Here is a 6,529-nt window from a genome sequence, read left to right as displayed (position 1 = left end):
CAGCCACAGATTTAAGAAGAATCCATTTTTTTCTTTTGGAATTGCTTTTTATTTCTCCATTTTCTGTTACACCTACCAAGACCTTGATGTAAATGTCGTGAATCAGGCACAGTTTATATTTGCCTACCATCTCCCATTGAATGAATTTCTGAATGAGCTTGTCCTTTTTTCCCATTCCTTGAGACTGCCAGTTGACCTAAGACAATCATGGTGGCATAGAATAAGTCTTCCTATTCCTCCTGATGCTCTGGTTGCCCAGATACCCATTCCCATCTCATTTTGTTCCCTACTAGTCATCTTCATCTTCCTCTCTTCTTGGTACTTTACTAGAGAAAATTGCATTTTCCTGATACTTACATTTTACATTTTAGCTCTCTTTTTTTTTTTCCTGTGCTGATTGGCCAAAAGGAAAGTGAAAGAGGGCTTGGGGCCAGGGGGCCCAGCTGCCACCTGACTTCACCCACAGCCCTGCTAGCTTTTTTCATGTAATATAGTATGTGATATGTCATGATACAGTAGAATAGAATAGAATAGGATATACTGTGATGGACTTCAGGGTATGCTTGTATTTGAAAGAAGTCATGATATCCCCAGGTCATCTCTGCTTGGCCTTTTCTGGCTCTGAACTTCTGTTCAGAGACCCTGGGTTCTGACCCCTTTGACTATGAGTGGACCACCCATCAGACTGGCTCCTATGCCCTGGAGGGAGGCCTGGCAGATAGAGACATGAGCTGGGAGTGAGAAATACAGACAATGCAAGTTCTGACCTGTCACGCCCACAAGCCAGCTGGGAGACTATGAGTAAGTTATTTATCCTGCTTGACCATCAGCCAACTTAGGTTTAGAATGAAGGATGGATTCTAAGGACCTTTTAGACTCTTCCCTCGTAAGGGCTAAAGGCCTGGAAAAATAATGTGTTCCAGGCAAGTGTTCACTAAGTGTCCTGCCAAGATGACTGGCCTCTGTCTCTACTTGTCACGCCAGGAATATCTGAGCCTTAAAAGTCCACAATGTTAAGAGCCTAAGCATTAACCTTCTGATATAAGTTAACCTCAAGCAGCACTGATTTCCATAGACTGACAACTGTTTATGTCAGGAAGAACTGTTCTGTAATTCATAGCATTGGCAAACTCAACCTGGATCAGATTCTGTAAAAATATTTCAGCCAATTATGGTGAATTCACTGAGGGAACTCCTAAACACACCCAGGACAGTGCATGCCTTTCAAATGAAAAATAAATGAAAATCTCTCTTTCAATGAAGAACTGGATTCTAAGTTTTAAACTAGAGAAAGGCAGCACTGTTTAATAATAGGCTGTAATTAAAGAGGCTGCATTGGCACAATTTATTAATGGTAAAAGCAAATTGTGAGTGGGTAAAAGTTTACTTATTCAAGGAACTTTTGGTTATTCCCAAAGGTTAGACGTATATCTGAAAGTTTTATTTTAAAAAATATTCTTTAATTTGGGATTGAAAATTCCCCCCTGAATCTCTCACCTGTCCCCTCTACTTCTCATCTCCAAAGATGTCTGGATGGAAACTGGGTTCTTCAGCTACAAAATATTTGAAAGCCACAGACCTGCTGAGCCCCGTTTTTAAAAGTTATTTCTGAAAAGAGCCATGCAGCAGAAAGTCTAAGAGTACATCTGTCTCACATATACACATATCTGGCTAAGAAAATGGTATTATTGTGGAGCCCAATTGAGACCATCAGCTCTGAGCATATAAGTGCAAACCTCTTCTTCATCTATGGCAGAGGCGTTTTTCACTTAAAAACAAATAATCAAAGAAAATTTTAAAATAGATCCAACCAAGCCTCAAATCTATACCTGTGGTTTACGAATGAGGACAATATTGCCCTGTAGTGGACATCTGACACCACCTGGGGACAGTTTGATTGTTACAACTGGGGTTGGAGGGTAGGTGGAAATCTAATGGATAAAGGTTAAACATTCTGTAATTCACAGGAATTATCTGTCAATATGTCAATAGTGACACTGTTGGGAAACCCTGATCTACACACATTGCTTGTGACAATGGGTTGGTGTCCAGACACCTGGAAAGTAACTGAAAATTTAAGAGAATACCAGCATTAGGATGTTAAAATCTGATGTGTCATGATGGGATTGTGTGTACTAATCTCAGAGGTAAATTTTTGCTCTCTAATTTTCTTTTTATCTTTTCCTAATGGAGCTTCATAATAATTCTTTCATACTCCATGCAACCAAGAATCAACAGCAAAAGCTAATCAGAGCACCTTTTTCAAGGGATCTTGAAACAATCCAGATAAAATCAATTATATGCTAATGTTCCATTCAGAGTCTTACATTTTTGCAATATCTTGTCACCCATCTCATCACAACATTCATCTGAATTTTATACCAAGCTGAAGTAATCTTCCTTGGTTACACACAAATAATTTTTTAAAATGAAAAACCCATAATCTAAGTGAGAAGACAACTAACTCAAGGTTAGTCAGAAGACAACTAGCACGGTATTACAGATTAACAGTTCTGATACTACTACACGTGTATAATAGATTTGAACAATTAAACAAATCAATGCCAGTTGGAGGGAGTCGGGTTCCTTATTGTTGGAGTGTGAAATTTCTGTTAAACAAGGGAGAAAAACTAGAATGAATCATTTGTTCCTAAACTAGATGCAGAGGCATCAGTATGAACTCATGTTTAACCTGATATAGATACAGATGGATAGATTAAATAATTTATAGATACGTGCGTACACATGGGTTAGTAAACATACATGCATTTTCTAGTTCTGTCCTCTGAGAGAGCCTAGACACAGTGATACTGCATTAGAAGTGAGCACAGTCCTTGGTTTCTAATGTCATTCTCCAACAAAGGGAACCAGGACTCCTTAGAGAAAGCTGCTTCTAGGGCTGGAGAAGGAAATGTACAAGATGAACTGGGGATCCTTGTAGTTCTAGGAAGTAAGAAAGTCCTCAGAAAACAAAACGATGGCAGCATGTGAAAGGGACACAACAGCTAAACTGAAAGAGCTTGCAATGACCAAAGCTGGAACAATCTGAACAGCAAAATACAGTAGTCCTGGATTGTAATGCAAAGTATTACATAGATATCCACGAGTCCATACTGAAATGGATAGGAATCGATGTCAGCATCGTATAGCCTCTGCCCTCAAAGAGGAGACGCACTTAAGATCAACGCACAGCAGCGCTGAGGGGAGCAACTCAGGAACAATCGTGTGTTAAACGAAGAGAGAGAAATAAATATTGGGATTGCTCTTAACTCATGGCAAAGAAAAAAAAATTCAAAGTGTAATCCATGAGAAATGAGTCGTAGGATTGTCACAAATATTATCTTACACACAGTAGGAAGATCCTAAACAGGGTTTATTAATGTTAACCACAATTAGGGTAAGCATTCTCTCATTTCTCATCCAATAAATATTCAGTGAGCATTAAATATGCATCAGAGGATAAAACGGGTAATAATTTTCAATATATTTTGACATTTTATGTACACAACTATCTGCCTATGAATATATGAGGGCGAGTTTGAAGAAGCTGGCTTGACAGTTAGGGGTAAATTCCCGCTCGTGGGGGGCTCGTAGTGATGATGGGGCTCAGATCGAGGCTGGTCCCGCCATCCTTGACGTGTTTACATGTTTGCTTCTAAGCAAGCAAGTAAGGTCATGGTTTCTCTAGCCATTTAGCTGGTTAAGGGGGAAAAAAAAGATCGTGGCCGCCGTCACTTCCTCTCACTTTCTAGGACAGAACTTGAACATTTGGCCGAATCCATCAGCAAGGGCAGGGGTTGGAGGAGTGCTGGGGAAACGTGGTCTCTGGCTGGAAAAAGATGAGAATGAGAATGGATTTGGAACCATTCTTGATACCTAATATGATAGATGCATTCTGGTGTGGACGGCTTGAAGTCCGCACCACAGCGCATCTGTCATATTAGGCATCAAGAACATGCTTTGGTTAAAATGTCTCAGTGAGTGTGGTAACTCCTTTACCTTCTGAATACATTATTTGAGCAAATTAACCCCTCTAAATCTGTTTCTTGTCTATCTATCTATCTATCTATCTAACATCTATCTATCATCTATCTCTCTATATATTCATATACTTTAATATTTATTTGATTTAATATTTAATATATAATTATATAAAATGATATTTAATATTTAAAATTTATTAGTTAATATATATTAAATCATCACATTAGGTACCTTAAAAATCACATTGTACAACCTAAATACATACAATTTTTATTTGTCAATCATACCTCAATAAAGCTGGGATTAAAAAAACGTAGAAAAGTAATAAATACAAAAATAAAAATAAAACGGGACTAATAGCATTCCTACTGTGCCAGTTTAATTTACTGCTCTCAGCTGGAAATCCATCCTTCAGTACCTGCTCTGATGTAATGGACTTTTCCTTTGCAGTTAGCACAGCGTGAAGCTTTGTGTGTGGAGAGAGCTGGGGAGACACAGCAGAGGAAGGGGCTCCTCTTCCTGGTTCCTGCGCAGAGTTTGCTCTTTTCTGTGCCCGTTGCACTGCCAGTTAGCTCTGCATGTCTGCGCGGACACCCTATTCACGCTGCCCCAACCGTGCCCTCAAGCAGGTAGCCTCTCAGGGACCGCGCAGCCCCACCTCGGCTCGGGAATCACAGGCTCCAGCTCACAAGTCGTGGACACACCAGTGCCGCTCCTATCTTGTCCCAGCAGTGGCACCCCAGCTCCATCTGCACCCATCCCACCTGCCTCAGCTCACCTGTTCCCCAAAGGGTGCTAGCCGGGGCCCTCCTAAGATGGACACTGTACCACAGTTCACATGGCAATGCTGCTGTGACCGCGAGCAGGACTCCCTCTGCATACCTGCCCAGCACCTGCGCTCCCATGTGCCCTAGATGGTGGCGTCCTTCTGTCCTGTGACTCTGGTTCGACTCTGGCAACCCAGCAACTGTTTCCACTGTGCAGTGGGCTCCAACCCACTGGTCAAATGAGGTCTGCACCCCAGTCTTGAGGCAGGCAACCCTTCCAAGTTTTCCTTTCCTTAGATACTCCCCCTCAGCTGTACACTACTTTTTAAAGTTCCTTCTATATCTTTAGTCCTCTTATAATTGTTTTAAAATTCTTTATAGTAAATTTCTATTCAAATTACTGTGAAGTTTCTTTCTCCTGATTGGATCCAGACCAATGCACTCAACTTTTAATGATTCTGTGAGTATTTAATAAATTCATTCAATCTAAGCCCCTTCCACAATCCCTGGCCTTTATTTAGTTTCTGATAACACCATCATCACCATCATTATCAACATCATAAGCCTTATTTTCATCATCATCAAGAGCTGCAGAAGTAGCATGGATTCCTTTCAGATTATTACTTATGGTTTTAAAAAAGGTGTTTGTTACAGACATAGAAAGCAAACTTATGGTTACCAAGGGGAAAAGGGAAGGGGGAGAAATAAATTAGGAGTATGGGATTAGCAGAGACACGCTACTATATGTAAAATAGATAAACAACAGGACCTATTGTATAACACAGGAAACTATATTCAATATCTTGAAATAACCTGTAATGTAAAATAATCTGAAATATATATATTTATATTATTATCAGTTATATACTTATATAACTGAATCACTTTGTATACACCTGAAACTAGCACAATATTATAAATCAACTATACTTCAATTAAAAAAAAGGTATTTGTTGAGAGCTACCTAAACTTGCCTTTCATACCCCTTGGCCCCTACACCTGCCATAGCCACTGTTGATACTGTGAAAATCACCTTAAATACCACTGTCAGAGGAATCTACTTCTAATAATTAGTACGACCAAGGCAAATCAAATTGCTCTATATTTCAGTGTCTTCATTTTTAAAAAAGCCTTATAAAGCTTGCCTGCCTCCCTGGGTGAATAAAATGAGTTAATTCTTTATGTAACAAAGCTTGGAGCGTGAAGTGCTGTCCCTATACAAGACCTCATTACTATGGGACGATAGTCCATTTAGAAAGAAGGGTCCCCTGTAGCAAAAAGAGTTCCCATCTTAGCTGCCTTTTGATTAAAAGTCAGTATAATGGATTTTAGATGATTCACTTTTGAATACAAATCAGCCACACCATGAATCTTTTTTTTTTCCTTGAAAATTTTACTGTGTCTTTCTATGTATGAAAAACTCATAAAACCTGAATAAAAGGAGAGGAAATTCAGTCTGGATGTGCTAGAATTTCCGTAAGTACTATAGGGGGTTAACAGCTAAGGTAATGAAACATCCTCTTCATCAGGACATGAAAGGCAAGGTCATACCTGGCCCTTCCAGGTGTATGCGAGGGTCACTAGGGACCAGGATGGATCAAAATGAGATATTTGCATCTACGATGTCCAGTGGAACGAAGCATCATGTTCAAGCTGATTGGGTCCTTATAAGCATCCTATCATTGTCTTATTTACTTCCTTTGTAAATATGGCTCACACTACATGTATATTACACAGCTCCACCAGTAAATTGTGGTGTGCGCTTAGTGTGTTTATTA

The sequence above is a fragment of the Eubalaena glacialis genome, chromosome 14 (assembly GCF_028564815.1).
Source record: "Eubalaena glacialis isolate mEubGla1 chromosome 14, mEubGla1.1.hap2.+ XY, whole genome shotgun sequence".
Lineage (NCBI taxonomy): Eukaryota > Metazoa > Chordata > Mammalia > Artiodactyla > Balaenidae > Eubalaena > Eubalaena glacialis.
Note: the sequence above shows the minus strand (reverse complement) of the source record.